The sequence below is a fragment of the Fukomys damarensis genome, unplaced genomic scaffold, assembly GCF_012274545.1.
Source record: "Fukomys damarensis isolate Sample0158 unplaced genomic scaffold, DMR_v1.0_HiC HiC_scaffold_15, whole genome shotgun sequence".
Classification (NCBI taxonomy): Eukaryota; Metazoa; Chordata; class Mammalia; order Rodentia; family Bathyergidae; genus Fukomys; species Fukomys damarensis.
Genome location: NW_022900927.1, coordinates 14,976,139 through 14,987,131, shown reverse-complemented (window position 1 = coordinate 14,987,131; position 10,993 = coordinate 14,976,139). Strand labels below are relative to the sequence as shown.

Genomic DNA, 10,993 nt, shown 5'->3' with positions numbered 1-10,993 from the left:
AAAAAAAAAAAAAAAAAAAAAAAAAAAAAAAAAGACCCTGAAATCAAAGAGTTTTTTAAGGAGAAAGAGAACCACTGCAGCAGGTGCTATGAACGCCATTGTCCTGCCTTGCTGTCAGTGTTTCTAGGTTTTTCCACCTTCTCTCGGGTAGTTACAGATTTTGCAATCTTCTGAAGACATTAAGCTTTCATTACATATCTGTGGAAGCCCAGCAGTAGCCCCCACTTTACTGTCTTGAGAGTAAAGCCCACCCAGCTTGAGAAGTTGTTAATGCAGAATTCAAATCTCACCCAAGCTGTGTACTGCTGAGGACTCTGCCCAGGGACAATCTTCTCTAGCACTTTGTGGCACTAATATATGAGAAACTAAAGCCTAATTTCCAGCCCTAATTTATTTATTTATTTGGGTACAGGGGATCGAAGTTGGGTCCTTAAGCTTCTGAGGCAGGCAGCAGAACCACTGAGCTAAATCTCAGGCCCTACAGCCCTAATTTAGATCCCTGCTAGAGCAGGGCCAATAAACATTCATTAGTATGTGGTCAGAATCTACGGTGGTTTCTTGCTTGCTTAGACTATTAAAGTGTGCAGCCATGCAAAAAAATAAATAAATATTTTGATGGAAACTAGGGATATACAGAGAGCAAAAAAAAAAGAAAAAAAGAATGTAAATCTTGCATATTTAATGACAATATAAGTAATGTCCTGGATAGCCTTTTGGTATATTTCAAAATACTAATTTTAATTTTCAAAAAATACTAAATTACCACAGGACCTATCTGTAACTGTCCAAGAGATTCAGGTAAAATTTATGACTCACAAAACTGTTTTTCCTAACCATGACAATTGCTGTTCAATTTACTGTGATTTGTCAGAGTAGACAGAGATTTTCTCTTTGAGGTTAAGCAATTAAATCATCATGTTCCCCATGTGAGTGTCTTAGGATAATGTGAGCATTATAGAAAGAAATTCAGTGTTTCTTGTTTTTTAGATGTTCCAGGAAAATTTGGACAGTCACTGAGGGTGGTAACTTAGAAGAAAGTACTAGAGTTGTTTATTCTAAGGAAATGTGTTGAAGTTTAGTTTCTGCTTTAACAAAAGGAGAATTGATTGCTTCTATTAAGCTCATCATTAGTTAAAATTCATCTACCAACAGCTGTCCAAGGGAATAATTAGCTTTAAATTTCAACATCATCAAATCTTTCTAATGTTTCCTGTGGATGAGACCAAATTCTCATAAATGACACTTGGATCGACTGAGCCACAGTTGGAAACCTGGCAGTTGAAGACCTAAAAATAGTTGATTGACTACAGTCAGTTGTTTGTATTATGAGGGTTTTTTTTTAATAAAGACATATTAAAAGGAAATAAGTCTATTTAAGTCAAGGCAGTTTATTTACATGGCCCCACTGTGTCCCTGAACTTTTTAAATGCTGCTCTTGTCAGTCTCAAGTCACTCAAAATTATTTGGTGAATTAGGTGAGTTGAATCTGGGAATCACACTTTTAATTCAGCAGTTGTGTTTTGAAATAATTCAAAATTTCCTTCAAAATCACTATTTTAGAATGTTAAAGGTTCAAATATTTTTTAAAAACTTTTATACACCATTTTGTGTTTTAAAAAACAACTATAGTTCAATATTTTAATTACCTAAAACATAACGAGAACCCCATAAAAATATTGAGCAAAGAACAGAAAAAGTTAATAGAAAATGTACATAGATGTAAAACCTGAAATGGTATTCAATTTCGTTTATAATTTGTCAAAGCTAACTAAAAAGAGATGAAAATGCCATTTTTTCCTAGTAGATAAGAACTGCAAGACAGAGAAACAGAAATCATTATACACTGCTGACAGAATTGCAAAATGGTGATTAGGGTTAGGAGAAAGGAAATAAAACTAGGTGTAAGAGAGGAGACAAGGAAATCGAGACTTTAAAAATTGTACTTTTAAGAAAAAACTGCATCTTCAAGACAAGCTTTTTTCCTGTTTCTGGAGACCATCCCAGCTTCAGCGCCCTCTCTCCATAACCCCAACCTTACAGAGAATCATAGTGTCATTTTCCCCAGGGGCCTTTGCAATATCCTGTGCATTCCGCGGCGAACCTTCTGAACCAAAAATTGCCGTTTGCTCCAGCTCAGAAAGCAGCTGCAGTGGAAACAGAATGTCTCGACTTCAAATCATATGGGTGGCTGGCGGTGTAACTGGCAGACAGTGAGAATACACATCCTAAATTACTCATCTCGAACACAGCCTTTAAATGTGCCCTTCTCCGGCTTTTAACACGCCTCACTTCCCTGAGCACCCACACTCTGCTCTGGAATGCTTCCTATCTACTCTAATAAATCCTTCTTGCGTCTCTCTTACTGAGGCGTCTTGAAAATCTTTTTTCCGTGATGAGAAGCTGCAAACTTTTTTCAAAAGGATGAGTTAAGGTCCTTATTCCGGCCTAGAGGACCCTCAAACATGGCCCAGTATTAGAGTACTGTTTATGGAGAACTATCTGGTAATTCACCAAAATTCAAAATGAGTCAACTGGATGTTCATTTTTAGAAGATGAGCTTTGAACTCTAGCTGACGCCATATTCACAGATTTCCCCCAGAGTCCCTCTGCGGCCCTCAGCCTAGCTGCCCTCCCGCACGGGTCCTCTGCTCCTCCTACAGCAGCCCTGGCAGGAACGGCAGGTCCTGCCATCAGGTCTTCTACAAATCGTGAGACTCCAAACTCAACCATCTCCAGAGAGGCCAGGGCTCAGTCCTAATCTGCTACCACCAGCCAAGGCTATACTTTTACCAGAAGGCAAAGTCACGCTAAACACCATTTTGTCGGTGAGGTTGATACTGGGATGGATGAAAGTGAAATAAGTTTCTTTTGCTAGACCTGGTGCAACGTGAACGAAGTGGAGATAATTACAGATCGAACTGGTGTATCCAAAGGCTATGAATTTGTTTCATTTTACAGTGACATGGATGGGCAGAAGATAGTAGAATCACAGATAAATTTCCATGGTAAAAAGCTGAAACTGGGCCCTGCAATTAGGAAACAAATTTATGTGCTTATCATGTGCGGCCACGTCCTTTGATTTGTTTGTTTGCTCGTTTTGGTACTGGGGATCAAACTCTGGTCCTTGCATTTGCAAGGCAGGCAGTGGAACCACTGAGCTAAATCACCGTTCCCGTGCTTTGATTTTTAATCCTCCTCTTCCAGCACAGTTGCAGAGGGTTTGGAATAATCACACCACTGAAATTTATGTGCAGTACCCAATCATGACGAGTCCTGTGACTCAGTACCCTCAGTCATATTCTCCTTATCCAAATTCACCAGTTCAAGTCATCACTGGTTATCAACTGCCTGTTTGCAATTATCAGATGCCACCACAATGGCTTGCTGGGAAAAAAAGGAGTTATGTGATACCTCCGGTTTATCCAGCTGTTAACTACCAGTGTAATGAAGTTGATACAGGAGCTAAAGTTTTGCCAAATGAATGCTCAGTTCTTCACGAAGCTGCTTCGTCCTCCAGAAATGGCCCACAGAAGAAATCTGTGGCCTGAAACATTGAGGCAGTGGTATCTTGTCTGTTGAATCTGGAGAACAGACTGAGAAGCACTCTGGTTACTCAAGATGACTACTTCAAGGATAAAAGAGTGCATCGCTTCAGAAGAAGTGACACAGTGCTTACATCTGATCATCTCCACTAACTTTCCAACTTCAGGAAGTTGCTGGTTTTGAATATTAAGCCGCTGAAAGTTATTCACGACTTTGAAAATTTCATTCTAAATTTTGGCAGATCTCATTCAGACAAGTCACATTAGATGTTTAGTTTTATTTAACGTTGAAATTCTTCCTCATTAGATGTTTCCTTAGAAACTCGTTCTGTGTTCAATACACAGTTGAAAGTAAAAAATAATTGAACTTAAAAAAGCTTTCAAATTAAAAAAAGTAGTTGAAAGGAATAATTTAAGATTAAACTGTAAGAATTTTTAAAATTGAAATCGTCAGCTTCAGAGTTTAAAAGCTAATACTTGGCTGGGGATCTAGCTCAGCGGCACCGCACCTGCCTCACAAGTGCAATGTCCTGAGTTTGATCCCCAGGATGGGAAAAAAACAAAAAACAAAACAACAGAAAAACTAATGCTTATTTTTAAAAAATTGTTTTTCCAAAATCTATTTTGATGGTTTGAATACAAGTATTTCACTTCAACAAGTACTTCTACAGTATTTGTAATATCGTGCTTTGCATTTACGATCTGTCTAAAAATTCTCCACAAAAGCAAAATGTTTAAAACTGCATTTTTAATCAGTGGAACTCAATATATGATTAGCTTTATTGAAATCTTTCTTATATAAACCCAGTGAAATAGATTCTAAACAAACAGTCCAATCAGTGGGTCTTATTGCATTTATTGAAAATATGTTATCCTTTATCTAGAACCCACCCATATATACATATTTTATTTGATTGGGATGATAATTAGGATAACTCCAATTCTGGGCCTAATTTTTTTAAAAGAATCCAAGACAAACTAGGAGGTACATAAGCTTCTTGGTTAACATTCTGCTTTTTTTCCTCTAATTTTTTCTCTTGGAATGCTAAACTCAATGGCTGTATCTTAAATTGTGCAAAAATACTGGTATTAAAGAATTTTTTATGTGACTTAAAAGTTTACCAGAGTATCTGAAAGGAATTGTTTTTATAAAAACATTAAAAATATAAATTATGATAAGTAAATCTTTATTTTCTTAGGCTATTATTTTTCCTTTTGTAAAGTGACATGTGTCTCAGGGTCACAGGGTAGGTAATTTGGGCATTTCTAAACCATAACAGAAGTTTTATAAGTGCATCCAAGAATACACTAGAGTCAGACTTCAATCCCTCTCTAGATCAGCTGGTTTCGTTATTGGACATTGGACATCACAGCAGATGACTAGAGCGTTAGAGCTGCTGCTGTACCCACAGGCTTGCTTTTCCAGTCTGTATTTCCACCATTCCAGGAAGTTTGCTCCTAGAAGTGGTGGCATGAGCAGTTGGAGGGCTAAGCCCTGGAAGGTAGCAGTGTGACACTGCCTTTCTAAGGGAAGATGTTGTGCTGGCATCATTTGAAATGCCATGGATATGGGTCTAAAGTGCCTTCCTGATCTTCTAGATTGACTTCCTCCCTAAAACATGGAGATTCCACTTATTTTAACCTGATGTGAACTACTTTACTGCGGGCTAGGCCACCAGTGCCCTTTAATTCTTAATATTCATTCTGGTTCTGAAAGATGGAGTCTTTACAGGTTCCCCAACAAAGTTTTACACACCTCAAAAAGTGCTCTAAAATTTGTCTTTTTAAAAATTCTCTGCCCTTTTTGGGAGGGAAGGGGGCTAGCATATTTTTACATGTATTATTCTGTGATTAAATCTCCAGCTTACTTTAAATAATGCCTGAATTCTAAAGAGCCAATTCTTTTTGTTCCAGTATGGCCTTAATTAAAAGTAAGGAAACAAACTTTTATTTGTATATTTTGTTAGAGTGAGATTTTAAGAGTAAAGTAGAAAGAGGAGACCTTTCAAAATGGAAGAGTAATTCTAAATTTAAGATAAGTTTCTGTTATTGCTAATACTGCCTTTGCATAAATGAATAAACAAACTTTTTTCAAAAGTAAAAAAAAAATTTACTCCAGATAATTATAGATCTCAATATAATATCTAAAATTATAAAACTTGCAGAAGAAAATAGAGGAGAAAAAATTTATGACCCAGGATTAGACAAAGATTTCTAGGAGTGAAACCAAAATCATGATCCATGGGGGAAAAAAAGATACATTGGAATTTATCAAAATTAAAAATTTCTGGGTTTTGAAGAATATTGTGAAGAAAATAAAAACAAATCACACATGAGGAAATATTTTGCAAAATATACATCTACTTAATAAGAAAGCTAACAATCCAGTTTGAAAAATGTGCAAAACATTTATTCAACAAAGAAGATCAGATTGCAAATAAGTAAAAATATTGAGCATCCCTAATCATTTGAAAAGTATAAATTAAAATCACAATGAGATACTACTGTATACTTACTAAGATGGCTAAAATTATAGACTGGCCTTACCAAAGTTAGGGAGGGTATGGAACAAATGAAGTCTTCTACACTGTTTTTGGGAATGCACAATTATACAGCCACTTTGAGAAAACAGTTTTCCAGTTTCTTAAAAGTTAAACCTACACTAATCATATGATCCAGCTATTCTACTAGTAGATATTTACTCTAGCTAACTAAATAAAGTATATATCCATCATAAGATGTATCTGTGAACATTCACAACAGTTTTTTAGTAATACCCCAAGGTTAGTAATTGCCCAAATGTTTACCATAAGAAAGTTGAATAAATAAATATATCCAAAAGGAATGAATTATTTAAAAAAATCAACAACACAGATTAACCTTAGAATAACTGTGGTTAGTGAAAGAAGCAAAAAAAAAAAAAAAGACTATATACTGTATGATTCCATTTATGCAAAATTTCAGAAAATGCACCCTAATCTATAATGATATATAAAGTATACTGATCAGTAGTTTCTTGAAATAGAAAGTAGTGGGATGGGAGTAAGGAGATAGATTGCAAAGGATCACAAGAAAATTGTAGGAGTGACAGATATGTTCTTAGTTGTGGTGACAATGTCTTAGTTGATACTATGTTAAGACTTACCATATTGATCATTTTCATTATGTGTTGTTTATTGTATGTGAATAAAACCCAAATAAAGCTTTTTCAAAAACTTCTATCCTAGCCAGGAGTGGTGGTGCATGCCTATAATCCCAGTAATCTAGGAGACTAAGGCAGGAAGATCACAAATTCAAGCCCAACCTAGGCAACTCAGTCACACTGTCTCAAAACACAAAATAAAGAAAAAGATGTAGCTAAATGTGAAGGTCCTGGGTTCAATTATTAGTTCCACACATGCATGTACATGCAAACACACACACACATTCATATATATTTGATCTGATAATTTTAATTCAAGGACCTATTGTACAGATATACCTGTAAATGTGTGAAATGGCATTTACCTAAGGTTATTTTTTACAGAAGACTTAACAATTCCAAACAACTGGAAACCAACGTTCATCAGTAAGGAATTGGATAAATTGTATTTCACTGTAGAATATTATGTAAGTATAGTAAAGAGTACTTTCTTTATCTACTTCCAGGAAACAATCTCCAAGAGATAATTGATTAAAACCTACATGCATATCAGTATATATGTCTTGCCACTTTTTCATTTAATACTGGAAGATGTATAATAACACTGTATATTTGTATGAAGTAAAAATATGCCTTGGAGGGCCCACATAGAATTCATTGTAATTGTTCCTGTCCATGATGGTTTGGGACAAAATAATGTGAAGTTTCATTGTGTATGCATTAGTTTCTCTTGATTTTTGTTCTTACTTTTTCAGAAACATCTCTCTCTGTATAACGCCAGATCTAGGCACTTGATTTTTTTATCGCCTTTGAAGCTGCTTTACTTCTTATCATACTGCATACTACCGCTAAAACGCAGAGCTGAAGTTTAGCAGAACTTTGAGCAAAATTAGCTTTGACTTCCAAATCTTTGTTATGATACATACATTTAGCTAATGCTCTAAATACTTTCAATATTTAATAAATATTTTTAGATTTTGGAGGAGATATTCAACTGAATTTTACTACTACCACTTTTCCACTCCAGTTTGGATCCTTTCCAACCCCCTGACTGCAGACCAACCATACAAGCATAACATTTGTAAGTGTGTGATCTCTAATATCTCTTCCACTTGCTCCATACCTTCTGCCCTCCTCTGCATCTTTTCCATAAACCACTAGTATCACACTATGCCACAAGGTTTTAAGCAGCTTATGAGACCCATATTTTGGGTGTATCAGATCACCACAGGACTGAGAGTAATGACCAATTCGTATACATTTCTATCGGGTATTTATAGAATCTCAAAGCCATGAGTATCTCTGTAGAAGCTATTAAAACTTAACTCATAATTATTCCAATAATGTCAACAGGTGCACAACAAAGATTAGCATTTTAAATGGCCTATCCATTAATCCATTTATATTTTAGAACAGCTTACATTTAGCAGGGAGCCAATCAATACATTCTCCATTAAGTCTTAGGTGTTGGTGATAATGGTGGCGATCGTAATGTTTGTATGCTTGTTTTAAGAAGTATTTCCAATTTGATTCATTGTATTAGTGGCATAATTGTTCTGAGTACTGAGATTGACAACTACATTGAGTTCACAAAAGAAAAAAATTATGATTTCTTTCTTGGAAAAGTACTAACATTTAAAGAACTGCAAATTGGAAGGACACAATATTCTTTTTCTTTTGAAGGGACTTCATCCTGCCACTTTGTTTTGCTTATGGCTAGAGCCAAAAATAGCAGGATCTTATGTAACTTTAATAGGGGAAATACTGGATATTTCTTCATTGCAAACTGCTTTTCATAAGCCAGCTTCTTTTCTCCCAAGTGGTGGCCCCATGACTCCAGAATTCGCAAGTAGGTGCTGAAGCTCCAGATGGCTGCTTAACAACCATATGCAAGGTCTTCCTAAATAGATCTGCTTAAGCAAGCAAACATTTGTACGTGATCCTATACACACAGTCATATCGACGGGGGAAATAGAACAACATTAAAAACTTCAAGTGATCTCCCTTCCTGGTTCTGGTTAAACTGATCTCTATCCCGCCCTTTGCAATTGTAAAAACAAAACATGCTTTCAGTCCAAACAAACAACCCACAAAATATAACTAAGCTAGCTTCTAAGAAACTGTGCCAGTTTCTCAGATGAGACTGAGCCCAGACACCTAACTGCCAAGGCCAGTGCCTGGCACACTATTAGTGATGAAAAATACATATAGAATGGATTGAAAACAGCAAGGCTTTTTGGTTTGGCTGGTTGGATTTTTTTCTTTTAATGTAAAGAAAAATTGGCAGAGTTAACTAGGAAGCAGTGTGATTGTTCTACCCAGAGAACAAAAAGCTGGAATTCTAATCATAAAAGTGCTTTGTTGTCCCTCCCACGTATGTACTGTAGGTTCCTGCAAGGAATTTTAATGTGTACCTATCAACTATTTCCAAGCCTTGTGTCACAGCACTTTATAGACAATGAAAGCCAAATTTGACCGATAGTACATGATATCAACAACACCATTTACTCTCTATCAAAACTTGTGCAGTAGGTATTATTAAAATAGGGGTGGTTGAGTCTTGTCTTCAGATAAGAAAATTTACCTAAGGAGGTTAAACGAGTTTCTTATGGTTACACAGCAAGGACAAGTAACAAAGGGCTGCAATCAGCCCTAAACTGATTCTCACTGGAGGGTACCATCTTCCCTTCCCACACAGTCTGTTCCTTCCCTGAACACCACTAGTATTTACAATGGCTCACACCGTGAGTATTCAATTCTAATGGTCCTGATCATCTAGAACGCAATTCTGTGAATCATTTTAACTATGTTCGAGTCTATTAGTTTCCCTTCTTATTTTTATTATGCTCTTTCTTAATGTGTTATGGTCTCTGCTTACATTTTGTCTAAGTTTAAAATTTCCTTTATCTTTTTGTACAATAATAAGTGGATGAAAGCTATGAATTCCCCTCTCACAGTGCTTGAGCTACACCTCATGGGCTTTAAAATTTTTTTTTCAACTTTTTAAAAACTTTCATTTCGAATTCACCTATGAATAATTGATTATTTCGGAATGTTTTTAATCCAAAGAGGTTCTTTTTCACTTTATTATTATTGATGGATAATCTTACTGCCACATTACTAGTTAACATATATTATACAATAATACAGTAAGTGAAAACTTACTACCTTCTCATGGGTATTCCAAGAAACTGTCCATAAATCTTTGAAATCATTCATAAAAGGCTTTGCTAGACCATTTAGTCTGATCCCCAGCTCAGAGTATATGTTGCAGATAAGTAAATAACTCTTCTTTGTGGATTATTCCTATTTAGGTTGAAAAATTTCCAACTAATATACAATGTACCTGCTTTGGTAGAAATAGAGATTGAGTAAACAGGAAAAACAACAGCATCAAAACTAGCATTTATGTTTGTGCAGAAAATGAATTTCACCTCATGTATGAAACTACTGTGATGGCTTCACAAATGAAATCTGTGTACATTGAAAGTTTTATTTAAAAGTTATGCTACAATAATACTTCCTGTTAGAAAGTAGAAAGGCAGTGAATAGGTAAATAGACGCCCAACAGGTTTTGCTATGTAAAATTATACCCATATTATTCAAGCTCTTGACTCACACATATTTGTAGTTCAAACTACCCTGTGTCTCCTAGTAGCCAGTAAGTAGGTGTCCGCCAGCTCCCTTTTCTCCTACTATAAGCAGTGGTAACTACTCAAACTCTGATTTTTGTATTACTGTTATTTTCACTAGATATTATTTTTGCCCTTCCTCTACTTAGTAGCAACTGAGTCAAATAGAAGGATTCAATTTAAAAAATAATGAATGGCATTTATTCTTCACTGTATTATATTCTCCTCCAAACCCTACTTTTAAGATATTTAATGTGAGAAGATTAAGTTGTGTGTAGCAAATTGCTGGATTGGGCAAACTGGCTGTCCATGTGTGTAACAGTGATCTACATTTATGTTCTATACTAAAATCAAATCAAAATGGATCAAAGATATAGCTCCTAAAACAGAAACACTTAATTTGCTGGAAGGTAAAACTCTTGAAGACATAGGCATAAGCACAGACTTACTGAACATGACCCTAATGCCCAAGAAAGAACACCAAAGTTCCACAAATGATATCACATTGAATTAAAAAGCTTCTACACAGCAAAGGAAACAACGAACAGAGTGAAAAGACATCCTATAGAATGAGAAACATTTTCTGCCACCTACTCCTTGGACTAATACCTAATATATAATATCTAAAATATATAAACTACTCAAAAATTAAATTACCTCAAATAAAAGACCCAATA

At 35.5% G+C, this 10,993-nt stretch overlaps 1 pseudogene; it reads left to right on the top strand.

The window, feature by feature from the left end:
- Positions 1 to 3,695, top strand: part of LOC104865978 — a 5,700-nt pseudogene extending 2,005 nt beyond the window's left edge.
- Positions 3,696 to 10,993: the final 7,298 nt, after the last annotated feature.